Source organism: Schistocerca nitens, chromosome 7 (genome assembly GCF_023898315.1).
Source record: "Schistocerca nitens isolate TAMUIC-IGC-003100 chromosome 7, iqSchNite1.1, whole genome shotgun sequence".
Classification (NCBI taxonomy): Eukaryota; Metazoa; Arthropoda; class Insecta; order Orthoptera; family Acrididae; genus Schistocerca; species Schistocerca nitens.
The window spans coordinates 39,205,207-39,232,106 of record NC_064620.1 but is presented as its reverse complement, the minus strand read 5'-3'; the positions used below and the strand labels follow the sequence as shown (position 1 = coordinate 39,232,106).

The 26,900-nt window shown below is 46.3% G+C and overlaps 1 protein-coding gene and 1 non-coding gene across 7 annotated transcripts in view; one reads left to right on the top strand and one right to left on the bottom strand.

The window, feature by feature from the left end:
- The window catches only part of LOC126194689 (LIM domain-binding protein 2), a 900,697-nt gene that overhangs the window by 197,508 nt on the left and 676,289 nt on the right, over nt 1-26,900 (top strand). The gene's annotated exons all lie outside the window — the stretch shown is intronic.
- Trnat-ugu (transfer RNA threonine (anticodon UGU)) lies at nt 16,016-16,089 on the bottom strand. The gene has a single exon. It is a non-coding gene; the product is annotated as a tRNA-Thr (tRNA).

The following is a 26,900-nucleotide window of genomic DNA, read 5'->3' as shown; positions in this document are numbered from 1 at the left end:
GCACTATTCAGTGTCCCCTCGACGATCACCAGTGGTGTACGGCCAGTGTAGGAGATCGCTCCCCACACCATGATGCCGGGTGTTGGCCCTGTGTGCCTCGGTCGTATGCAGTCCTGATTGTGGCGCTCACCTGCACGGCGCCAAACACGCATACGACCATCATTGGCACCAAGGCAGAAGCGACTCTCATCGCTGAAGACGACACGTCTCCATTCGTCCCTCCCATTCACGCCTGTCGCGACACCACTGGAGGCGGGCTGCACGATGTTGGGGCGTGAGCGGAAGACGGCCTAACGGTGTGCGGGACCGTAGCCCAGCTTCATGGAGACGGTTGCGAATGGTCCTCGCCGATACCCCAGGAGCAAGTGTCCCTAATTTGCTGGGAAGTGGCGGTGCGGTCCCCTACGGCACTGCGTAGGATCCTACGGTCTTGGCGTGCATCCGTGCGTCGCTGCGGTCCGGTCCCAGGTCGACGGGCACGTGCACCTTCCGCCGACCACTGGCGACAACATCGATGTACTGTGGAGACCTCACGCCCCACGTGTTGAGCAATTCGGCGGTACGTCCACCCGGCCTCCCGCATGCCCACTATACGCCCTCGCTCAAAGTCCGTCAACTGCACATACGGTTCACGTCCACGCTGTCGCGGCATGCTACCAGTGTTAAAGACTGCGATGGAGCTCCGTATGCCACGGCAAACTGGCTGACACTGACGGCGGCGGTGCACAAATGCTGCGCAGCTAGCGCCGTTCGACGGCCAACACCGCGGTTCCTGGTGTGTCCGCTGTGCCGTGCGTGTGATAATTGCTTGTACAGCCCTCTCGCAGTGTCCGGAGCAAGTATGGTGGGTCTGACACACCGGTGTCAATGTGTTCTTTTTTCTATTTCCAGGAGTGTATTTAAAAGGATGTTGTGGTTCACACAATCGAATGCCTTTGACAAATCACAGAAAATACCTGCTGCTTGTAACTTGTTATTTAATGAATTAAGTACGTTTTCACTGCAGGTGTAAATAACCTTTTCGATATGAGAACCCTTCAGAAATCCAAACTGTGTTCTTGATAATATGTTATTTATCGTCAGATGGTTGAGAAGGAAACGGGAGATCAGCACTGCGTGCTAGTACGCCACACTGTGAAGATTCTGCGTATGAGAATTTGTGCTACTGGTAGCTATTGGCAAGAGCATTGTTTTTGAAGGGGAAAGGTTCCGATTCCATGTCCCGGTCCGGCACACAGTTTTAATCTGCGAGGAAGATTACCTAGCTGCTGAGCAGTCGGGGTCAACCTCGCTGTCCACATAAAACATCTCAGGTTTCCAAGGAAACGGATTTAATCGGAAGCGTTTATTGGCGGATCCGGATTAATTTTCTGCAGTGTGCACGGGAAAAATGACTCTAAATAATGATCGCCAGTTTCACTTTGCGGGGCGAGACGGGGTTGAACTTTTCATCGCTCCAAAGTCAAATTAAAAGTACTGTAGCGACCCCACCCCTTTCAGTATGATTGTGAGACTCGTCCATTGGGCTGCAAGACGTTCACAGTTCACGGTTGAATACCTCACCTTCGACTGGGAGATTGTAAGTTCCGCTGATAATCTTCGCAACGGAAACAACACTGTACACGTAACGAGGGGCGTTTGAAAAGTCCGTGGAAAAGTCCGAGAGGTGGCACCACCGGCGTGTATCGAGGTCATGTTTAGTTAGTAGCATGTTTGGAAAGAACGCACACCAAGTTTCGGCCATATTGGTCTATTTCTTTGTGTTTGGCATTCGTGTCAATCAAGGAAGTCGAGTGATTGTCACAAATGGACGAAAAAGAATTTCGTGTGGTGATTAAACATTACTTTATAAAAGGCAAAACAGCTCAGGAGACTAAAGAGAAGCTTGATAAACATTACACTAACTCTGCTCCTTCGGATTAGAACAGTTTATAAGTGGTTTCAAACTTTTCGGACTGGCCGTATGGGCACAAGTGATGCTGAACGTTCTGGACGCCCTGTGGAGTTTACAACTCCAGAAATCATTGATAAAAGCCCTGATATGGTGATGGATGAATGAAGAGTTAAGGCGAGTGCGATTACTAGTGCTGTGGGCGTCTCGAATGAACGGGTACATAATATTTTGCATAAACATTTGGACATTAAAAAGCTATCCGCAAGATGGGTTCCGCGATTGCTCACGCTTGACCAAAAACGGAATCGTGTGAGGTGTTGCAAGGATGGTTTGCAACTGTTCAGAAAGGATCCACAGGACTTTAAGCGTCGTTTCGTCACTGTGGATGAAACATGGATACATTACTATACTCCTGAGATCAGAGAACAATCTAAACAATGGGTTACGAAGGGAGAATCTGCACCAAAAAAGGCGAAGACCGTATCTTCGGCCGGGAAGGTTATAGCGACTGTCTTTTGGGATCCGCGATGGATAATCCTCATCGACTATCTGGAAAAGGGTAAAACTATTACAGGTGCATATTATTCATCGTTATTGGACCGTTTGAAAACAGAGCTGCAAGAAAAACGCCGGCGATTGGACCGCATAAAAGTCCTTTTCATCACGACAATACACCAGCACACACCTCAGCAGTTGTGGTCGCAAAATTAATGGAAATAGGATTCCAGCTCGTTCCACTTCCCCCCTATTCTCCTGACTTGGCTCCATCGGAGTACTATTTGTTGCCCAATTTTAAGAAATGGCTGCCGGGACAAAGATTTTATTCAAACGAGGAGGTGATTGCAGCAATTAATAGCTATTTTGTGGCCGTGCGGTTCTAGGCGCTTCAGTCTGGAACCGCGTGACCGCTACGGTCGCAGGTTCGAATCCTGCCTCGGGCATGGATGTGTGTGATATGGTTAGGTTAGTTAGGTTTAAGTAGTTGTAAGTTCTAGGGGACTGATCACGATAGATGTTAAGTCCCATAGTGCTCAGAGCCATTTGAATAGCTATTTTGCAGACTTGGAGAATTCCTGTTCTTCGGAAGAGATCAACAAATTAGAACAGCGTTGGACTCAGTGTATAACCCTGAAAGTAGACTATGTCGAAAAATAAAAAAGGTTTACCCCAAACACGTAAGTAGTTTTTACTTTCTCACGGACTTTTCAAACGCCCCTCGTATTATACTTGAGACCTTCTGACGTTCGTACTGTGCGTACTCCTGTTCTTACTTGTGTACAGCACAGTATCACAGACGTCCGGTGACACACTGTGCTACAGTTATTCTGAGTACAAGGACTAACTCAGCAAGCGCTACATGCAAATACGGAGACAGCCAAACTCGTAAACATCGTAGTCTTTACAAACATACCCCTACAGATCTTGTTTGTTACAACACCCGACTGAACGTCTGAGATTTCAAGCGTCAACTTTACGTTACAAATTACTCTCGATGTACTTAACATTTTACAATGTAACAAACGGCATTGTTTAAGCCTTTGTTTCTATTTTCAGTTTTGTTAAAATAATAACAGGTTTTCATTTTTTTAAAAAAAAGATAAGTATGTGTTGAAAATCAGACTTCCGTGCATTTCTCAATGGTCTGTATTAACCATTTACAACAGCCCCTCCCTCAGTTTCGGTCTGCGGAGTTGGTTATTCAGTGTTTGTCGTGGTTCGGGAGGTGTTTCCAGTGGTAATGTTAGGTGACTCACCCTGAATAGGAGGGTTAGGGGAATACCGACCCATCGTGTTCAGATCGAATACAAACCCCTTTCTCCCCCCTAGCGGTAACTGGCCTAGGCGGCTTCAGTTGCGAACAGGTATAGCACGCATGGGCGGCCAGGAGATTTTAATGCCTGTGGTAAACAGTTATACTCGAATATGTGAAAGACACCAAGTTTTACGGGGTCCACGTTAAACTGTAGGTTCCGCTGTAAGTGGCGGGGTAAGTCTGTTGGTAGGTCGGAAGAAGTTTCCTCCAATAATGCCAAGACTGATAAAGTCGTATGATGCTGAAACCAAGCTTCGTGTGGAGTGCAGGATTGCTTTTACGTGCGAATCGAGCGCCATCACATGGGCGTGCGGTGGCGACCTCGGCTTGCGCAGGCTAAAGTTGTTAAACAACACGCCATACAGATGTGCATAATAGACGCAGCAATCTATGCGACGGCACGACAATTCTTCGTTCAGCGAATGAAGTGCAGATCTTCGCTAGATCATTTTGTTCGAGCCACGCCGCTTTAGTCATGATCCCATTATGATTGTTTTAGTGTCTTTCAGTCATCGAGAGCTGCTCCTATAGCAATTGGAAATGAGAACTAGCCTGGTGGAGAATTCCCGCACTCAGCTTGTGTTTAGTCGGCGAGAGACGGACGGCAGAGGTGCCGGCAATCGCACAGAACTAACCGCGACACGTGCCCACGGATGACGTTAGCGACAAGTTTTTGCCCTGCAGCCGCGGTCGAACTTGACGCGGAAGCAGACAGCTGCGTGCGTGCAACAGACACTAGATTTCGCGTTTGTTTTTCCCAGTCACTGACAGACGGAACGTTCACGTCGTACGTGTCAGGCAAATACTGTGTGTCGAGAAATAATATTCGTAATATTAAAATTTAAATGTTATTAAAATAACATGCAGTAAATACATTAAAATGTGAAAAGTAAGGAAGCAGTACCAGCGAAGTAACAGAAGAGGAAAATACTGCGCATAAAATGAGACAAGCTTTGATACATAAGTGAAAAGAACTTAGTTGCTCGATCAGTAAGCTACAGAAATCGCATTATTTTTAACGATAATCGGTATTGTCATGCAATAAGATTACATTAACAATTTTTGTATCCTATACCTGATTTCCAGATGGTGCAGAGCAAACTAGTTACTGAGATAGCTTATCGCCGTAGCTTGATACGGAGCAGGGTCATATAGGGTCTTGTCACTGTAACTTTAATGTTTTTATTGCATAGTTTTTATTACTGTTTGCACTAGCTAAAAGTGTTTGGAATTTTCTATTAGTTGCTTTCTTTTCAAGTACTTTGTAGGTTCCTAAAGTTGTTAAACACCACGCCATACAGATGTGCATAATAGAGCAGCAATCTATGCGACGGCACGACAATTCTTCGTTCAGCGAATGAAGTGCAGATCTTCGCTAGATCATTTTGTTCGAGCCACGCCACTTTACTGATCATCCCATTATGATTGTACTTTGTACTTGCAACTGTGTCAGTTCAACACATCTCGGATTCTAAAATTACTGCCCTTTCTCTTGTATCTCACATCTGGTCGCATTCCCCTTCCCTCAAGCCTCATGTTGTCAGGCTAGCTTTCACCACAGTGTTTGTAATGTATTGAGAATTTTCGTTTAAAATAAAAAGATCTCCGTACGAACATTGGATGAACTATACCTATATGATGCCAACCGCAGAGAAAGGGGATCCAACGAGATTTTAGAATTTCTAAGAACTGCTGGGAACTGCAGATGTCCATGGGCGGTTCCAGGAAGTCTGAAAAGGACAGGTAATATGGGACAGTACGATTTTGCCAAAAATGATTTCCATATAGAGGGTGACAATTATTGAACTATATAAAAAAACGTAAATTAGTTACAAATTACGGCGTGCACACCCTGTATTCAACATGTAAAGCACTCCGTCTTAAGGCCACAAGTGACCCATCGGGACCATCCGACCGCCGTATCATCCTCAGATGAGTATGCGGATAGAAGGGGCGTGTGGTCAGCACACCGCTGTCCCGGTCGTTATGATGGTTTTCTGTGACAGGAGCCGCTACTATTCGGTCGAGTAGCTCCTCAATTGGCATCACGAGGCTGAGTGCACCCCGAAAAATGGCAACAGCGCATGGCGGCCCGGACGATTCCACATGTAAACGTCACTACAACTATTCGGATTTAGGTTATGATATGTTCGATATGCCTTCCATCCTTGGCAATGATGTGGCGCAGACGAATAGCGAAATTCTGCATGACCCGCTGAAATGTCGGAACATCGATGCTGTCGACGACCTCCAGAACAGCTGTTTTCAGCTCCTTTCAGTGGTTTTGAGGTTATTGCTGTACACCTTGTCTTTCATATAGGCCCACAGAAAGTCTCACTTGTTCAGATCCGGAGAATGTGGCGGCCAATCGAGGCCCATGCCAGTGGCTTGTGGGTACCTCAGAGCCAGAATGCGGTCCTCAGAGTGCTCCTCCAGGACATCAAACACTCTCCTGCTTCCATGGGGTCGAGCTCTGTCTTGCATGAACCACATCTTGTCGAAATCAGCGTCACTTTGTTGTATAATGGGGATGAAATCATCTTCTAAAACCTTCACGTACCGTTGGGTAGTCACCGTGCCGTCAAGTAATATAACACCGATTATTGCGTGACTGGACACTGCACACCACACAGTCATCCGTTGAAAGTGAAGAGACTTCTCAATCGCGAAATGCGGATTCTCAGTCCCCCCCCCCCCCCCCAAAATGCACCAATTTGGCTTACTGACGAACCCATCCAAAGTAAAGTGAGCCCCGTCGCTAAATCAAACCATGCACGCGCATAATAATTCCCACCATGCCTCGCGACCAACCGTGCAGTTTGAACGTCCTAACGGAAACCGTTCAGAAGTTACGATGATTTTCTTTCATATAGTTCAATAATTGTCATTCGGTACGCAGGAGAAGCCGTCATAATTACGAAATCATTCGATTTGGCGGACATGCAAGCTGGGATGTGATACCCATCCATTTTAATATGAATACTTCTCCGAATCAGAGAACTTCACAGAAGGACTCACTCCATTTGGAATGGGAATCTCCTTTAAAAAAAGACAATTGAAATTTGTCAATCAGACTGTAACTCTACGAACATTCTAAAAGGTAGCAATTACGCCCTCATATGCAGAGCCAGCCTTGGTTCCAGAAACTCAGAGGAATTAGAAGTTTCATCACTGCGCAGTGGGTACACCGGTCCCCGTGAGATCACCGAAGTTAAGCGCTGTTGGGCGTGGCCGGCACTTGGATGGGTGACCACCCAGCCGCCATGCACTGTTGCCATTTTTTGGGGTGCACTCAGCGTCGTGATGCCAATTGAGGAGCTACTCGACCGAATAGTAAAGGCTTCGGTCAAGAATACCATCAATAACGACCGGGAGAGCGGTGTGCTGACCCCACGCCCCTCCTATCCGCATCCTCCATTGAGGATAACACGGCGGTCGGATGGTCCCGGTAGGCCACTCGTGGCCTGAAGACGGAATGCTTTTTTTTTCTCTCTTTTATCACTGCGCTCGACCACCCGACGCTTAATCACTATAAGCACCCTTTCCATCTCTACCGCATCAACTAGGAGACGCTTACTACGAGTATGGTAACTTTTGTTTGGGGGCTGTAATCAAAGCATTTCAGTACAGTAAATACGAAAAGGTAGAAGACAGTAATACACTCCTGGAAATGGAAAAAAGAACACATTGACACCGGTGTGTCAGACCCACCTTACTTGCTCCGGACACTGCGAGAGGGCTGTACAAGCAATGATCACACGCACGGCACAGCGGACACACCAGGAACCGCGGTGTTGGCCGTCGAATGGCGCTAGCTGCGCAGCATTTGTGCACCGCCGCCGTCAGTGTCAGCCAGTTTGCCGTGGCATACGGAGCTCCATCGCAGTCTTTAACACTGGTAGCATGCCGCGACAGCGTGGACGTGAACCGTATGTGCAGTTGACGGACTTTGAGCGAGGGCGTATAGTGGGCATGCGGGAGGCCGGGTGGACGTACCGCCGAATTGCTCAACACGTGGGGCGTGAGGTCTCCACAGTACATCGATGTTGTCGCCAGTGGTCGGCGGAAGGTGCACGTGCCCGTCGACCTGGGACCGGACCGCAGCGACGCACGGATGCACGCCAAGACCGTAGGATCCTACGCAGTGCCGTAGGGGACCGCACCGCCACTTCCCAGCAAATTAGGGACACTGTTGCTCCTGGGGTATCGGCGAGGACCATTCGCAACCGTCTCCATGGAGCTGGGCTACGGTCCCGCACACCGTTAGGCCGTCTTCCGCTCACGCCCCAACATCGTGCAGCCCGCCTCCAGTGGTGTCGCGACAGGCGTGAATGGAGGGACGAATGGAGACGTGTCGTCTTCAGCGATGAGAGTCGCTTCTGCCTTGGTGCCAATGATGGTCGTATGCGTGTTTGGCGCCGTGCAGGTGAGCGCCACAATCAGGACTGCATACGACCGAGGCACACAAGGCCAACACCCGGCATCATGGTGTGGGGAGCGATCTCCTACACTGGCGGTACACCACTGGTGATCGTCGAAGGGACACTGAATAGTGCACGGTACATCCAAACCGTCATCGAACCCATCGTTCTACCATTCCTAGACCGGCAAGGGAACTTGCTGTTCCAACAGGACAATGCACGTCTGCATGTATCCCGTACCACCCAACGTGCTCTAGTAGGTGTAAGTCAACTACCCTGGCCAGCAAGATCTCCGGATCTGTCCCCCATTGAGCATGTTTGGGACTGGATGAAGCGTCGTCTCACGCGGTCTGCACGTCCAGCACGAACGCTGGTCCAACTGAGGCGCCAGGTGGAAATGGCATGGCAAGCCGTTCCACAGGACTACATCCAGCATCTCTACGATCGTCTCCATGGGAGAATAGCAGCCTGCATTGCTGCGAAAGGTGGATATACACTGTACTAGTGCCGACATTGTGCATGCTCTGTTGCCTGTGTCTATGTGCCTGTGGTTCTGTCAGTGTGATCATGTGATGTATCTGACCCCAGGAATGTGTCAATAAAGTTTCCCCTTCCTGGGACAATGAATTCACGGTGTTCTTATTTCAATTTCCAGGAGTGTAGATATTTTGTGCTTTAGTTGTACCCTGGGACAGTGGACCTCAGAGCGCAGAACATGTTCCATTCATGTTATGACTCAAGTAATTCCGCTGGTATCGTGTGTCATTATGTCAAATACAAAAATTACGAAGATGAAAGGCCCGTTCGTCTCACAGGTACCGTAAAGTATGCTGAATATTCGATACAAATTATTATTATTATTATTATTATTATTATTTTTATGGGTATATTATGAGGGCAGATTGTCTTGCTAGGCTGTTAGTGCCTGCAGTAAATTGCAGGTAAGGATTGTGCTGGAAATGCCGCCAGGGAGCTACGCGCCTCGCGGCTGACATTGAGGTGGCGTCCTCTGACGGCAGAACGCGACGCTTGCGCAAACACTGGCCGCTATCGGGAGGCGCAGATAACTTCCGGGCGGCAAGGACGCCGACTAGGCTAGACGAGTCTAGTCTATCGTAGAATCGGGTTGTTGGCGATGACGCGGCCATTGCGCGTTCGACGCGTACTGTGGAAGAAAGCAACTGATCTTCGAGAAACCAACTGCGTGCTGTATGTTAGGCCCTAGCTAAGTTGCCGGAACAGTTGCTACACAGTTATTTACCTTGTGGTTTCATCTCACAACGGCGCTGGTCACCTACCATAAAGTATAGTTCTGCATTTATAAAATGCAAATTCTTCTTGTTCCAAACATGTTTCGATAGAGTTTCACTATCGTCAGTCGGTTCACTTATTTTCTGTAAAATAATATGTAAAGAAATTTTGTGTATGTATACTTTTGAGATTATGCTATTTACATTAATAACATTGTTAACATAAAACCTATAGTCTGACATTTTCAGTACTGATGATACTTTGCTCCAATTTGTCACCTGCAGTGAAACATGATTTCTCAATATCAAAAACTAAACTCCGCCCAAGCAAGCTGCAACTGAACTCGGGCTCGTTTACTACCTATTTTTCACGTGGCTCATCTGTAAAGGGGGTTGGTAGTAAACGGTTGCATTTGCGCCCCTATTATTGAGTCTATTTCTCCTGATTTACTAGTAAGTTTTACAAAAAATGTGCTGAGGTCACTTCCTGATATCCAGCCTGTTTCTTTTAGTAGCATGCTAGGGCTACTACAGGTGCTCCTAACATCCACTGATTCGCCTTCACTTTGAGATTCACGCGTCTCATCGGCCATGGCTAATGAAAGGACACAATTTTGCAATGTAGCTGCTGGCTGTACTTATCTTTTATATCCTCGTGTGACGCGACGTCTGCAGTGAGCTCCGCAGCACAGCTATGCAATGAATCGTAATCGGCGGCGTGGACACACAGCAAACTCAACCAGGAGCGAGAACACGTTGCGTAGGCCCCTGGCAGCATGTAGTCGTGTTGGTCGGTGGCACGGACGACGGCGTTGATCGTCGGCAGCACGTGGATACAGCTTCGACTGCTCTACCCGTAGCAACACATGGACGTGGCACGGACGACGGTTTCTTCTCGCGGCAGCACGTGTCGCGGCACGGACGACTGTTTTACCCGCGGCAACACGTGGACACGGCAAGCACGGCGGTACCCGCGGCAACACGTGGTCGACTCATCAGACTGTGTAACTGACTGCTTCACAATCGTGGTGGCCTTATATCGGCGTAACCACGGGGCAGCGCGTATCTTGTCCAGCACAAACAAATGGCTCTGAGCACTATGGGACTCAACTGCTGTGGTCATAAGTCCCCTAGAACTTAGAACTACTTAAACCTAACTAACCTAAGGACAGCACACAACACCCAGCCATCACGAGGCAGAGAAAATCCCTGACCCCGCCGGGAATCGAACCCGGGAACCCGGGCGTGGGAAGCGAGAACGCTACCGCACGACCACGAGATGCGGGCAGCACAAACACTCCGGTACTACTAATGCACCGATTTAGCTCAGAGCCCCCACACTGACTGTTCAAAAGCCTAACGTCAGACGGACATTCGATTCCGAAATACTATGGAATATGGAAGAAAGTCCTATCCCGGACGAGCCCCCAATTGCAACTGAACTCGGGCTCGTTTACTACCTATTTTTCACGTGGCTCATCTGTAAAGGGGGTTGGTAGTAAACTGTTGCATTTGCGCCCCTATTATTGAGTCTGATATTGGCTGGCTTTTGAAGAGCAGTGAATTGAACTATACACGTTCAGATTGAAACTTATTTATTCAAAAGAAACACTTTAACGTTGTGGCCATGCATTTTTAAGTTCACAAATAATAATCGGTGCAATTCGTACACTGTTTGTCTCACACCCACACACTTTCACTTCGTTCCTTCGCATACCCTGCCGTCCATGGTTGCACTCGCGGCACTTTGCCGCTCCCAACTCACCACCACAACGGCCAACGACAAAAGACCACGATTTTCCCGCTCACATCCACAGTCCTGAGTCGGGTCACATGACACCACAGTAGTCAAAATAATTGCTAAACATGGCCACAATTCGTTTACAATATTTTATAATATTTAAATACTTAAATCTAAATAGATTATATAATTTTACAAATTATCACCACACTTATATAATTCGTTGCAATTAAAAGAAAACCAAAACACTATCCAACGGAACTACAACGTCCATCAAAACACAAACAAGTATTTTCCGGTCTATTTTGCCCAGCATATTATCTCTGCTGCCGTGTTTAAATTTTAAATTACTTGAAAGAGTTCCATATTATCCCCTGTTACCTTACAAAGCCATGAAGGCGCAACAGTACCGACGGGCCACCGTTCATCCTGAGCCCACAGGCCAAACTTTTTGCAGATATGGAGACCATGTGGTCAGCACACCGCTCTCCCGGCCATATGCCAGTTAACGAGACGTGAGCCACTACTTCTCAATCAAGTAGCTCCACAGTTCGCCTCAGAAGGGCTGTGTGCACTGCGCCTGCCAACAGCGCTCGGCAGACCGGATGGTCACCCATCCGTTTGCTAGCGCACCACGACAGCGCTTAACTTCGGTGATCTGACGCAAACCAGTGTTACTACTGCGGCAAGGCAGTTGGCGATTTGCCAGTATTATATTACATATATTTACCTAAATTTTAGGCCGAAAATGAAAACTATTGCTACAATTGTTCCTCCGCATTCCTAATGTTATAGTACTGTCATTTTCTTATAGTCTGCTGTCAACACTGATATGTTATTTTATTCTTTAATAGCCGTCTTTTAAGTTAAAGTAATAGTTTTCGAAATGTTTGGAGATTTGCTATTTGTGAAATGGACTTTGTAAACTGGTGAGTGTCGAGGGGGAGGGGGAGGAGAACTGTGTACATAATTTGTATTTTCTTACCCAGTCCCCCTGCACACCTCCGTCCACCCATTCACTAATTTACAAAGCCCGTTTCACGAATAACAAATCCACCAAACATCTACATCTACATACATACTCCGCAATCCACCATACGGTGCGTGGCGGAGGGTACCTCGTACCACAACTAGCATCTTCTGTCCCTGTTCCACTCCCAAACAGAACGAGGGAAAAATGACTGCCTATATGCCTGTGTACGAGCCCTAATCTCTCTTATCTTATCTTTGTGGTCTTTCCGCAAAATGTAAGTTGGCGGCAGTATAACTGTACTGCAGTCAGCCTCAAATGCTGGTTCTCTAAATTTCCTCAGTATCGATTCACGAAAAGAACGCCTCCTTTCCTCTTGAGACTCCCACCCGAGTTCCTGAAGCATTTCCGTAACACTCGCGTGATGATCAAACCTACCAGTAACAAATCTGGCAGCCCGCCTCTGAATTGCTTCTATGTCCTCCCTCTATCCGACCTGATAGGGATCCCAAGCGCTCGAGCAGTACTCAAGAATAGGTCGTATTAGTATTCTATAAGCGGTCTCCTTTACAGATGAACCACATCTTCCCAAAATTCTACCAATGAACCGAAGACGACTATCCGCCTTCCCCACAACTGCCATTACATGCTTGTCCCACTTCATATCGCTCTGCAGTGTTACGCCCAAATATTTAATCGACGTGACTGTGTCAAGCGCTACACTACTAATGGAGTATTCAGACATTACAGGATTCTTTTTCCTATTCATCTGCATTAATTTCGAAGACTATTACTTTCACTATTAAAGAATAAAATAACAAATAAATCACTATCTGCAGTAGAATATAAGATAATGACAATACTTTAATATTAACAAAGCGGAAAAACAGTTCCATTTTAGGCTTAACATTTAGGTAAGAATATGTAACATAATACTTAGAAATCCGGATTAATTGCAGGTGAAAAACACAAGCAAAATGGGAAGTCTCACTGCTCATGTCAAACAATCAAACTTCCACATGTTACACTCATACTGGACTCGTACTAATGTTACGAATGTAAATACCATCATCTCAAACCCATATATATATATATATATATATATATATATATATATATATATATATATATATATATATATATTATCATGCAAAAAAAGAAATAAACGGAATGAGGATCGCAAAACATCGCCGAAACATGTTTGGGTGTTAAAAAAAATAACTTTCCCTTTTTCTCAAGGTGCCACTACATTTCCATAATTATATAGTAACTAAGCTTTGTTATAATGAAATCAAACTACAACTGTATAGCTCTGAGCACTATGGGACTTAACTGCTGAGGTCATCAGTCCCCTAGAACTTAAAACTACTTAAACCTAACTAACCTAAGGACATCACACACATCCATGCCCGAGGCAGGATTCGAACTTGCGACCATAGCGGTCGCGCGGTTCCAGACTGTAGCGCCTAGAACCGCCCCGCCACTCCGGCCGGCGAACATATTTTGTCAGGTCAGTGTAAAAGATTTGGTTTGCTTCAGTCAGGAAATGTACCACTATTTCTCTGTTGTTCGAGGAATAGAGATTTCAGTAAGTTAACAAGATTGAGATCTCCATAAATTTATCCAGATTCGCTAAATGAAATGAATGATTGAAGGGATTGAAACCAGTGAAGGTACAACGACATGAAATGATGTCAGCAGAAGCCGGTCAGAACTTCTGAACCTCCTGTGTTGTGAATTTATCGAGAGTAATGAAAATTTGTGAAACTCCAGCCCGGATTTTCCGAGCACACCTCCAAATCTGACTCAAGCTATCATTGTCAGTGACGTTTCGTGTGTGCTTTCCGAGTAGTGCCACCAGAGTTTTCCCCTCGGGGCACGTGTGAAATATTACTGACAGAGACAGCTGGGGTCAGGTGTGAAGGAGTGTTCAGATAGCCTTACCTTTTAGGTGTCTGATCGCGATGAGCACCTAATCCGTACTGGAACGGGTTGCTAATAAGTGTATCGTATTACGCGTAACTAGGTGGAAGATCGCAGCGCTGTTCGATTACGTTGTTGGTTACAGACCCTGGAAAGGGTTACAGCCGTTAATTATCTAGGGGTAACTACAAGGAACGAAGTAAGAGGTGTTTCTTGTCGTCGTCGTCGTCGTCGTCTTCAATCCGAAGACTTGTTTGATGCGGCTGTTTGATGCGGCTTACAATTCCCTCCAGTACAAAATTGGTGATCCGTTGATGTCTCAGAACGTGTCCTATCAACCGAACCATTCTTCGAGTCAGGTTGTGCAACAACTTTCTTTTCTCCGCAGTTCTATTCATTATCTTCTCATTACCTGCATGATCTACCGATCTGACTTTCAACATTCATCTGTAGCACATCATCTCAAAAGCTTCTATTCTCTTGTCTAAACTGCTTATCGTCCATGTTTCACTTCCATACCTCGCTTCAAATACTTTCAGAAAAACTTCGTAACACTTAAATCTATATATATATATTTTCTTTTTTTTATTATTTTTTTAATTTTTTTTATTTTTTTTCTGTTTAATAAAGAAAGAAAATTACCTCTTCCACTTCAGGCGTTGGCCCCTATCACCCATACTGCCCCCAAAAACCTATCTAGCCTATAAACAAAAACAAAGCTAGTGCCACCGCCACTTTCATCCTAAAGCTAACTAGGACGGCCGTTCGCCGCCACCTCAGGTTCCGCCAACGAACAAAAATTAAAGATGCCTCTGAACTTTGTATAAAAAAAATAAAATAAAAGGAGAAAGGAAAGGTATAATACTTTATTAAATTTTATTTGTTGTTCATTTTGTTCGTTTTTTTGGTCTTGTGTATATATTTGGATTCGAACGCAGGTCTGCGAACAGTCACAGTTAACCAAGCCTGGAAAACTAAAACAGAATGAAGACGCCATCGAAGCTATGAAACATAAATAGCATGAAAAGAAAGCTACCACGTCGTAGTGAGGCTTCCCAGCGTCTGCGCCCACTGATAAGATTGTTCAATATATGGTCATTTGCAGTTCGTTCTGACCTCATCTGCCACTGCCTGGAACATTCCAGCTACACGGCGGGCTGTGAAAGGCACTCCATAGGTAGTTTGCGAAGCACTGTCGATATCTGGTACGCCCGGAAATAGCATGATGTCTTTCTTGCAAATAGAGCCAGAAGTCAAGGAAATCCTTGTGTCCGTCACGACAGAGGTAATGGACTGCATGTCCACGTATCCAGGTGACAGAGTTGGTTCGAGTCTTGGGGTAAAATATCTCATCCGGAAACAATAACGTGCGTGCAGATATATGCTCCGGCCTAACTCGCAAGAGATAAGCCAGCATCTGCCGCACTAGGTGCCAAACCGTTTCCGCCTCTCCACAGCTGAGGCGGTGCTCGTCAGAATCTACTGTATTACAACCCACACAATTGGGAGATTCTGCCATGTTAATATTGTAGAGACGTTCTTGCGTCACGAGCTTCCCATTAACGACGACGTACCATTGAGAAACAACATCGGAATCAAGCATGGCATCGTGTACAGTCTTCCACACCACGCGCCACCGTACGTCAGGATATTTTAGTTCGACCACATTTAGGGGGCGGCGTTGCAGCATGTCATGATATAGGCGTCGAGTTGTGGCCATTTGTGGTGTCGTGAGCGCGACACTGCAATAACTTTGTTCTAAATAGAAACGTCCTATATAAAAGAGGGGCGCTGGGATGTCCTGTAGTGGCACCGGCGCTCTTAGTGAAGCAGGGCGTAGCGCCGTCAGAAGCCTTATATTTGAAGACAGTAACTTGTTCTCGAAAGAACAGTTACTGCTGAAGACCGTGCAGCTTTTCCCTGGAATAAATGATGACTAACTGACAACATCAGCTGCCGACAGGTGTTGTTGTCATACCTCGATGTGGACAGCTGAAAATGTGTGCCCCGACCGGGACTCGAACCCGGGACCTCCTGCTTACATGGCAGACGCTCTATCCATCTGAGCCACCGAGGACACAGATGAATAGCGCGACTGCAGGGACTTATCCCTTGCACGCTTCCCGTGAGACTCACATTCACAACTGTCCACAATTCTACATATGTATTGTACCTTATAGACATTTGCCCACCCACTCATTACTCGCGCACGCTTTGGCGATTCCCGTAAGAGTTTGGGCAACCTGTGCGCATTCGCACAGAGGAAGGTCAATGCCTGGGTATCCTTTAACTATATATTTGAAGACAGTAACTTGTTCTCGAAAGAACAGTTACTGCTGAATCGAGGTATGACAACAACACCTGTCGGCAGCTGAGGTTGTCAGTTAGTCATTACTTAAATCTATATCCGATGTTAACAAATTTCTCTTCTTCAGAAACCCTTTTGTTGCCATTACGAGTCTACATTATATATTCTTTCTACTTCGGCTATCATCAGTTATTTTAGTACCCAAATAGTGGAACTCATCTCCTACTTTAAGTTTTTGTTTCCTAATCTAATTCCCTCAACATCGCCTGATTTAATTCGACTACGTTCCGTTATCCTCCTTGTTTTGCTTTTGTTGATGATCATGATATTCTCCTTTAAAGGCTAAGTCCATTCCGTTCAACTGTTCATCCAAGTCTTTCGCCTCCTCTGACAGAATTACAAAGTCATCGGCAAACCTCAAATTTGTTTTTCTTCTCCATGGACTTAAATTCCCACTCCAAATTTTTCTTTGGTTTCCTGTACTGGTTGCTCAGTGTACAGATTGAATAACGTCGGGGATAGGCTACAAACCTGTCTCATTCCCATCTCAACCACCCCCCTTCCCTTTCACGCCCCTCGAATCTTACAACAGCCATCTGGTTGCTTTAGAACTAGTAATATGACCCGTAGCAAAACGAAGTACGAGATTAAGATTCATTGGAAGAGTTCTAAGGAAGCGTAACTCTTCTGCAATTGAATAGAATTACAGAACAGTGTGGAACCCATCGAGGCAAGATTAAGAGAGGAGTCGGAGACAATCCAACGGATTAACGACACGGATCTGCCACAGGCTCTTTTAAGAGCCTTATGGGGATGCTCAAAGAACTCCATCGGCAGACGCTACGACGTAAATGATTTACATACGGTGAGATTTTGTGCTACAAATTCGAGCGCAGATGTTCAGAAAAGAGTCGAGCAATATATCACTTCCTTCTACGCATGACCCAAGAAATGACTGGGACGGGAAAATTAGAAAAATTCGAGCTCACACGGAGGCTTGCTGACAGTCGTTCCTTCCACCCGCTGTTCGCGAATGGAACAGAAAAGAGAGAAAGTGATAGTGGAACCAGAAATGTGATTTGTGGAGTACCAGGTGTAGATCAGTCATCTAATTTGCGAACCATGGTTCAGGCAATTTAAGCGCTGGGCCACTTTGTAGTATGGGAACTCCATAGCGTGGTACATAACACAGATCTATGAATTGGTACTTAGTAGTGTTTTCCTCAATCGTTTTAGGTGATTCCAATGTTTTTTGAAATGCTAAGGGTTTCTCTGTATCACATAAGGTTTTTTTCATTAAATAATGATGAATGGCATTCCTGACATCATAATGAGGTACTGTGGTATGTTGTTCGGGACTAAGACAAAGGCATAAATCATAACCTCTCTTCATTTTTCCCGCACATCTCCACTGCGCTTTCTTCTGTACACTGACTGAGGACACTCCGTGTACAGCATCGGTACTAGTCAGTATTCATGTTGACATTCCATCGGTCCTGGTACTCCCGTTCCATTTGTTTCATATGATGAAAATTCCTTTCTCACTGTCCCTCGCTCACAGCACCTAGATTACCCAGAAAATAGATGGTGCTGGAATCCAGGAAGTGCAGCTTAATGATAACTGACATTCAGTGCTTGAAGTTATTGAGCATGTTTCTTACTATATTCTTGTAATGTGGTTATTCGCAGTTGCCAAGAAAGTTCTTGACATCTTGTTTAACGAATATCCAAGTCCGCAGCTCGTGCTCGTGCGGTAGCGTTCTCTCTTCCCACGCCCGGGTTCCCGGGTTCGATTCCCGGCGGGGTCAGGGATTTTCTCTGTCTCGTGATGACTGGGTGTTGTGTGATGTCATTAGGTTAGTTAGGTTTAAGTAGTTCTGAGTTCTAGGGGACTGATGACCACAGATGTTAAGTCCCATAGTGCTCAGAGCCATTTGAACCATTTTGAATATCCAAGGTGGGTATCTAAATTTCTTTCATTGTATCTTCAACCGTTTCGTCATGCGTTATTTTCCTAACGTTCGAGCTGACGAAAAGCACCACCTTGCATCCCAGCTTCTGATAGCCACGGTAACTTATTTGCCAAATGCACTCTAAGACAAATAGAAAGACGATGCCCCCCGAAGGAATTAGCCGACTGGTATGGAAATCGGTAGATGCGATGTACATGTACACACAAATGAGTACATTTAAAAAAAGAGAATGATTTATTCGGGAGAAAGAGTTTCAGAAATTGAGCAAATCAATAACTCGTTGGTCCACCTGTGGCCCTCGTGCAAGCTGTGATTCGCCCGGGCAGTGAGTTGACAGAGTTGTTGGATGTCGCCCAGAGGGATATGGTGCCGAATTCTGTCCAAATGGTGCTCAGGTCGTCAAAATCCCGAGCTGTTTGCAGGGACATGCCCGTCCAATATTTATTTTGGCAAGCGCCAAGACAAGCAGTAGAATGGCTCTGAGCACTATGGGACTCAACTGCTGAGGTCATTAGTCCCCTAGAACTTAGAACTAGTTAAACCTAACTAACCTAAGGACATCACAAACATCCATGCCCGAGGCAGGATTCGAACCTGCGACCGTAGCGGTCTTGCGGTTCCAGACTGCAGCGCCTTTAAACAAGCAGTAGAAACTCTCGCCGTTTGCGGACGGGCATTATCTTGCTGAAATATAAGCCCAGTCTCTAAATATGATGTCGCTTTACGGCTTTATTTACCACCGTCACTCCATATTTTTCTTTATGGGGCCGAACGGACACCATTCCGCGTATTTCCATCTTAGCTGGTCATTTAACCGAGCAGTGGTCCTCTAAACGAGTAGTGAACGGCTCCACCCGCTAGGCCATAGAGTCTGGCATCAAAGTGGTTGCGCCGGCCGGAGTGGCCGAGCGGTTCTAGGCGCTACAGTCTGGAGCCGCGCGACCGCTCCCGTCACAGGTTCGAATCCTGCCTCGGGCATGGATGTGTGTGATGTCCTTAGGGTAGTTAAGTTTAAGTAGTTCTAAGTTCTAGGGGACTGATGACCTCAGCAGTTAAGTCCCATAGTGCTCAGAGCCATTTTTGAGACATCAAAGTGGTTGCGCATTTGTAAAGCAGCTGGCCGAACCGATGCTAGTTGTAGAGTTGGTTGATTGGGTGCTAAAATCGGCCGGGCGTTGATAATCTCTTTTTATGTGGCTGTGCCGTATGCCAACAAAATATTTCTTAATATTGTGCTTTCGGGTGTTGTTGATCTCATTTCTCTGCACGTTATTTCCACTACCGAGCTACTCATCATTTGCAGTGGCCGCGAACTGTGTAATGCGTACACTCTGCCTGCACTCCAACCAGAATGTGAAGACAAGTGGGTCGATTGTCGAAATGTCGTGCAGAAAAATAGTATCCACAACGAGACTGAGCAACAGAAAGGATTACACTAATCAGTCACACCGAGAAAACCTGAAAGCATAAAAATATATGTTGTTTCCTGACATACCGGGTGATCAAAAAGTCAGTATAAATTTGAAAACTGAATAAATCACGGAATAATGTAGACAGAGAGGTACAAATTGACACACATGCTTGGAATGACACGGGGTTTTATTAGAACCAAAAAAAATACAAACGTTCAAAAAATGTCCGACAGATGGCACTTTATCTGATCAGAATAGCAATAATAAGCATAACAAAATAAGACAAAGCAAAGACGATGTTCTTTACAGGAAATGCTCAATATGTCCACCATCATTCCTCAACAATAGCTGTAGTCGAGGTATAATGTGGTGAACAGCACTGTAAAGCGTGTCCTCCGGAGTTATGGTGAGGCATTGGCGTCGGATGTTGTCTTTCAGCATCCCTAGAGATGTCGGTCGATCACGATACACTTGCGACTTCAGGTAACCCCAAAGCCAATAATCGCACGGACCGAGGTCTGTGGACCTGAGAGACCAAGCATGACGAAAGTGGCGGCTGAACACACGATCATCACCAAACGACGCGCGCAAGAGATCTTTCGCGCTTCTAGCAATACTTTTTTTTTTTTAATAAAACCCCATCCCATGTCATTCCAAGCATGTGTGTCAATTTTTACCTCTCTATCTACATTATTCCGTGGTTTATTAAATTTTCAAATTTATACTGAATTTTTGATCACTCGGTATATTAACGTCTTCCAAGTGATCCGAGAAGATCGAATGAACCGTTCTTACAGGTGAAAAGGAAACGGCCAGCCAGGTCACACACTGACGCGCTGTGCTCGGGAGAACGCTGGGCACTTGTTGGTTCCGTACTGAGCTAGGAAGACGGGGCGTCAGTTTTATTGTTACCGGCCGCGGGCTGTGGAACACATGTGGAGTCGCTGCAGGGAAGCGTCCGTCGGTCCGTTTACTCGTTCGGAAATAGACCGGGACTGTGGTGCGTGGCCTCAGGGCTGCTGGCGTGGCGAGTGGAACCGCTGCGACCGTCTCCACACACACCGCAGGGCAGCCGACGGGTACCCATTGCTGCTGCCTGTGCGGTCCGGGTGGGCAGGCGTCCTGGGGTTGCGTGTATCACGGCTAGTTGTACGTCTACCAATTTTACGTGTCAGGTATTCTGACAGACCAGAGCACAATATTTTACCCTAAGTGAACCACACCTAAAGCAGAACACTGGAGTGTGCAAGAAGAAGAGCTCCATGAAGGGCGGCGTCGTTTATGTATCTTCCGAAAATGTCTGCAGATTTCAATGCTGCGCCGTCAACAAGTGTCAGCATGCGAACCATTCAACGAAACATCATCGATATGGGCTTTTGGAGCCGAAGGCCCACTCGTGTACCCATTTTCAGTTGGGGGTTATAAAGGGTGCGAAATTTAGTGTACAGAGCGACAACCTGTGCCGTCACAACGACTCTAACCCGGTGGAGCATCGGTAGGCTGAGCTTGGATGACGGTATAGCGATACGTCATTACATGGCTGACGAATGATAGCGTACCAATCTCTACTTAAACCTAATTAACCTAAGGACATCACACACATCCATGCCCAAGGCAGGATTCGAACCTGCGACCGTAGCGGTCGCGCGGTTCCAGACTGTAGCGCCTAGAACCGCTCGGCCACATCGGCCGGCTATCTCTCGGCAACGCAACGCATGAGGAATCTGGGAAAATGGTGACTGGACTAACACTCGACCAATCTCTATACGAATGTAGCTTGGGACAGCATGGGCGACTTGCCATATTGTGTTGCCTTGTTGAAAGGTATCATCACGAAGACCTCTAAGACAGAGACACACAAGGCTTTATCACGTCAGAAGTGTGAAGGCCGCTGCCGAGATCACCAACTATGTGAACCAGATATGGTCGTCTCGTATACTACCCAATAGCACTCCATCCCGTCACACCAGATGCAGGAGCTGTATAGTGACGATGAGTGCTTTGTGACAAAGTTCGTTCTGCCGAAGTCTCCACACACGGATACGTCCATCGTGATGTTGCACACCGACCCGGGACTTTGCCGGAAAGACGACGATGTGTCTAGTGTTGTCGCCCCACGTGCTTTTTATATGAATGCGTGCTGTCTGTTCTTTCGGACATATAATTAATTCCCCTCGATAGGCAACGAATCCAGGTTCTTCAGCGCAGATGCACAATTACGTCTTACGTCATGTGAGAATCTCGTGAGTAGCGGGCACGGAGGACATTGGCAACGGCTGCGGACAGTTGCCGCAGGGTGGGAATGTGGGCCGTCCGAGAGGCGTGCCGGAGTACTCCGCGCAGTTGCGATAAACACTGTGCCCGGGTGGCGCAGTGGTTAAGGTTCAAATGGTTCAAATGGCTCTGAGCACTATGCGACTTAACTTCTGAGGTCATCAGTCCCCTAGAACGTAGAACTACTTAAACCTACTATGAAACTTCCTGGCAGATTAAAACTGTGTGCGCCGACCGAGACTCGAACTCTGGACCTTTGCCTTTCGCGGGCAAGTGCGCTATCTGCTTTAATCTGCCAGGAGGTTTCATATCAGCGCACACTCCGCTGCTGCAGAGTGAAAATTTCATTCTGGAAACATCCCCCAGTCTGTGGCTAAGCCATGTCTCTGCAGTATCCTTTCTTTCAGGAGTGCTAGTTCTGCAAGGTTCGCAGGAGAGCTTCTGTAAAGTTTGGAAGGTAGGAGACGAGATACTGGCAGAAGTAAAGCTGTGAGGGCCGGGCGTGAGTCGTGCTTCGGTAGCTCAGATGGTAGAGCACTTGCCCGCGAAAGGCAAAGGTCCCGAGTTCGAGTCTCGGTCGACGCACACAGTTTTAATCTGCCAGGAAGTTTCATATCAGCGCACACTCCGCTGCAGAGTGAAAATTTCATTCTGAATACTTAAACCTAACTAACCTAAGGACATCACACACATCCATGCCCGAGGCAGGATTAGAACCTGCGACCGTAGCGGTCGCGCGATTACTGATTTGTTTGACTGATGGGGCTGTTAAGTGCTGTGCCCCCTATGCACTCCCGGAAACATTTCACGGCATTCGCTTCGGAACTACTACAAATTCGTCGGGCAATAGACCGCGCCGCTCGAACTGTCAACACAACTGGCACTGCTAAGAATATCCTACGACTTCCACATCGCTGGCAACGGGTTATACACAATGCTGGTAACTACTTTGAAGGCCAGTAAAACTTCGAAACACGTATCTATTTTGTACGAGCTGTAAATAAATAGTTGACACTATTAAAGTTCCAACCGTCGTATGATGCCGTTTCTCATTGTCAGTTTTGTGCCAATATTTGTTACGTGTAATTTAGAGGACAGAGTTGTGTCTCGCGTGGTGTATAAAATGAACCACACGGTGCCCTTAATTGCCGCCACAATCAGATGTACACAAAGCCCCTATCGGACTAGCTCCGATCCGTATCCCACGACCTGCGGTACACCGAGCGAGGGGGTGCAGTGGTTTTCACACTGGACTCGCATTCGCGAGGAAGACGACTGAAATACCAGGCCAGCCATACATATTTAGGTTTTCTATTGGTTTCCGTAAATCGCTCCACGCAAATGCACGGCCGATTCCCTTCTCCATCCTTTTGCACTCCGAGTTTGGCTCAGTCTCTTAATGACCGCGCTGAAGATGTGATGTTAAACTCCAGTCTACCTCCCTTTTTCGGACATGTATTAAACTTATCAGACAGCTCAACAAGGTTGCTGACTATCCAGAACTGCTACTAATAAAAGTGGATTTCAGTGACATAGAAACGAATATTTTGCACTCAGCAATGCTCCGCATAACAGCAGCTGAAAAGCTGACAACCACTGATTTCAACCCACTAAATAATGATTGAAGCCGGAAGGCGGAAATGCACCAAACTATCCCAAAAGGAACTTCGCAACACGCCGCGCATTAGAGATAGCCCAGCCGACTTTGAAACACTTCTTGAGATGTGGTCAACTATTAACCCGTTCCTGAGCAACCTGATCTACCGTGTACCTTCACTATCTGATCGAAAGTATCCGGACACCCCCAAAAATATATGTTTTTCATATTAGCTGCAATGTGCTGCCACCTACTGACAGGTAGTCCATATCAGCGACCTCAGTAGTCATTGCACGTCGTGACAGAGCAGAATGATGGGGCGCACCGCGGAACTCACGGACTTAGAATGTGGTCAGGTGATTGGGTGTCACTTGTGTCATACGACTGTACGCGCGATTTCCCACTCCTATACGTCCCTAGGTCCACAGTTTCCGATGTGATAGTGAAGTGGAAACGTGAAGGGACACGTACAGCACAAAAGCGTACGCGCCGACCTCGTCTGTTGGCTGACAGAGACCGCCGACAATTGAAGAGAGTCGTAATGTGTAATAGGCAGACATCTATCCAGGCCATTACACAGAAATTCTAAACTGCATCAGGATCCACTGCAAGTGCTATGACAGTTAGGCGGGAGGTGAGAAAACTTGGTTCTCATGGTTGAGCAGCTGCTCATAAGCCACGCATCACGCTGGTAAATGCCAAACGACGCCCCGCGTGGTGTAAGCAGCCAAAACATGGGACGATTGAACAGTGGAAAAACGTTGTGTGGAATGACGGATCACGGTACACAATGTGGCGATCCGATGGCAGGGTGTGGGTATGGCGAATGCACGATGAACGTCAGATGCCAGCGTGTGTAGTGCCAACAGTAAAGTTCGGACGCGGTGGTGTTACGATGTGGTCGTGTTTTCATGGAGGGGACTTGCACCCGTTGTTGAATTGCGTGGCACTATCCCAGCACAGGCCTACATTGATGTTTTAAGTACCTTATTGCTGCCCACTGTTGAAGAGCAATTCGGGGATGGCGATTGCATCTTCCAACACGATTGAGCACCTGTTGATAATGCACGGTCTGTGGCGGAGTGGTTGCACGACAATAACACCCCTGTAATGGATAGGCCTGCACAGAGTCCTGACCTGGATCCTACAGAACACCTTTGGGATGTTTTGGAACGCCGACTTCGTGCCAGGCCTCACCGACCGACATCGACACTCCGCCTCAGTGCAGCACTCCGTGAAGAATGGGCTGCCGTTCCCCAAGAAACCTTCCAGCACCTGATTGAATGCATGCCTGTGAGAGTGGAAGTTGTCATCAAGGCTAAGGGTGGGCCAACACCGTATTGAATTCCAGCATCACCGATGGGGAGCGCCACGAACTTGTAAGTCATTTTCAACCAAGTGTCCGGATACTTTTGATCACGTAGTGTACATGTGCTTCACGCGTGCGACTGTAGCCCAAAACGGTCCGTCGTATCACGCGGAGCTACAACCTGAGATCGTACTGGAGGACATGCAAATGAGTGACACCCAGAGTAATTATTTTTTTTATATTTTCTCTATTACTGTTCGCTGTGAATTACGTTTCTCATGTTTTAGACCGTGTTTTAATGTCATACATGTTTGCAATGTTGTATCGTCAATGTTCGGATTTTTGTGATGTATTCAATGTGGTAAGTAAATAAATCAGTGCTATCGAGTGTAAGTGCAATAAACCACTACAGGAAGAACTCCGCTTTGCGTTTGTGTTATTTATAAGTGCGAATGTTTTCAAAATGGCGTTTGACAGTTGCACTGTCTGTAGAAAGAGTTAGCAACCTTTTAGTATTCACGGGCCGAATTCTCAAAACCTGAATATGCCTCAGTATTGTCTACTCAGTATTGTAAAAGTGATCCATAACAAAATAATTTAAATTTCAACAACAGTTTTGTTTCGGTAGTAACATTGTTAGAAATTCGTTTGAAATGAAACTTAGTAAATGTTTTTAAGAGTAGTTTTAAGACCAAAGCACATAGGCTTTTAAAGCTATTGATAATTTACAAGTACAAGTTAGTATGTTGGCCTTTTAAGAAAAGAAAAACACTAACATAAGATAAATGGTTGAAGAGACATTTTACTCGCATTGTGCAGTACATGGCCTTACGATCGCATAATTCCGAAAATATCACTCAGGCACAGCGTGTAACGTATTTCCTGGCCGCGCCTGTCTGCTCGTCCTGTTCCGTATTGTGGACACTCGAGCTGGTATCCGAGGGACGGAGGCGTTTGTTCGACCAGGAGATATTGTGCCTGTGTTCTCTATACGAGGGCGTGCTAAAAAGTAGTGCCTCCGAATTTTTTTATGTGAAAATTCTTAAAGCTTAGATCAAACGTTATTGGCATTCTGCATCTTTATTGTTCATGTCTACATAATGATTGCTCAACATACTCCCCCTGGTGACGGAACAGATTTCTTCCAACGAGAGACCAGTTTATTGATACGTCACTGTACAATGTCTGATTTTGTTGATGGATCCACAACCTCACCTCTGCTTGCACCGCTTCATCACTATCAAAGTGAAGTCCTCGAAGGTGTTCTTTAAGTTTTGGAAGCAGATGAAAACCGGATGGTGCCAAGTCGGGAATGTGCGGAGGATGACCGCCGACCGTGAACGTAAGGCGTCGGATTGTTGCAGGTGTCGCAGCGCTCGTGTGTGTTCTGACATTGTCATGCTGAAGGAAAGCGTGCTCCATGTGTAGGCGAATTCTCCTGTAGTACGAAACTCGATTACAGCGTACTGTTTCTCACACACAGACAGAGTTACATACATTTCACACCGGCATGTTACACGTTACAACTCGGAGCCCTCTAGCGGCAGACGGTTGCAACTTGAGTCAGCGAAGCTGGGAAGTCAAGTAATATCTATGATACGTAATTCCTCAACCGATATTGAGAACACACCAAATAATTTGAAGGGATCATATGACATTTTGAATTCAATCTTCCAAGTTAGATGCCAATAGTTTTACTGTATTTTGTACAATAGGCGTATTCCGGCGGTACTGCCATTGTCAAGTACGTCTGCGAATATCATTGTTTGTAAATTTATTTGCTTTTCCGATATTTGTATGTGGAGATAACTGTACAAGTGCACTTACGTCTAGCTGGGCGAGACGTACACATCGCAGTACTGATGAATCCTGTTATAAGTTGTCGCTGTTCTTATGATGGCAGAAGAAAGTCATGTAGTAATTTGACAGCTGGTTGGCAATTCCCAATGATACTAGGCATTTCTTTAATTTTTATTGACTTCTAGCTTACAAACTTTTTAATCTCCACAAAATGC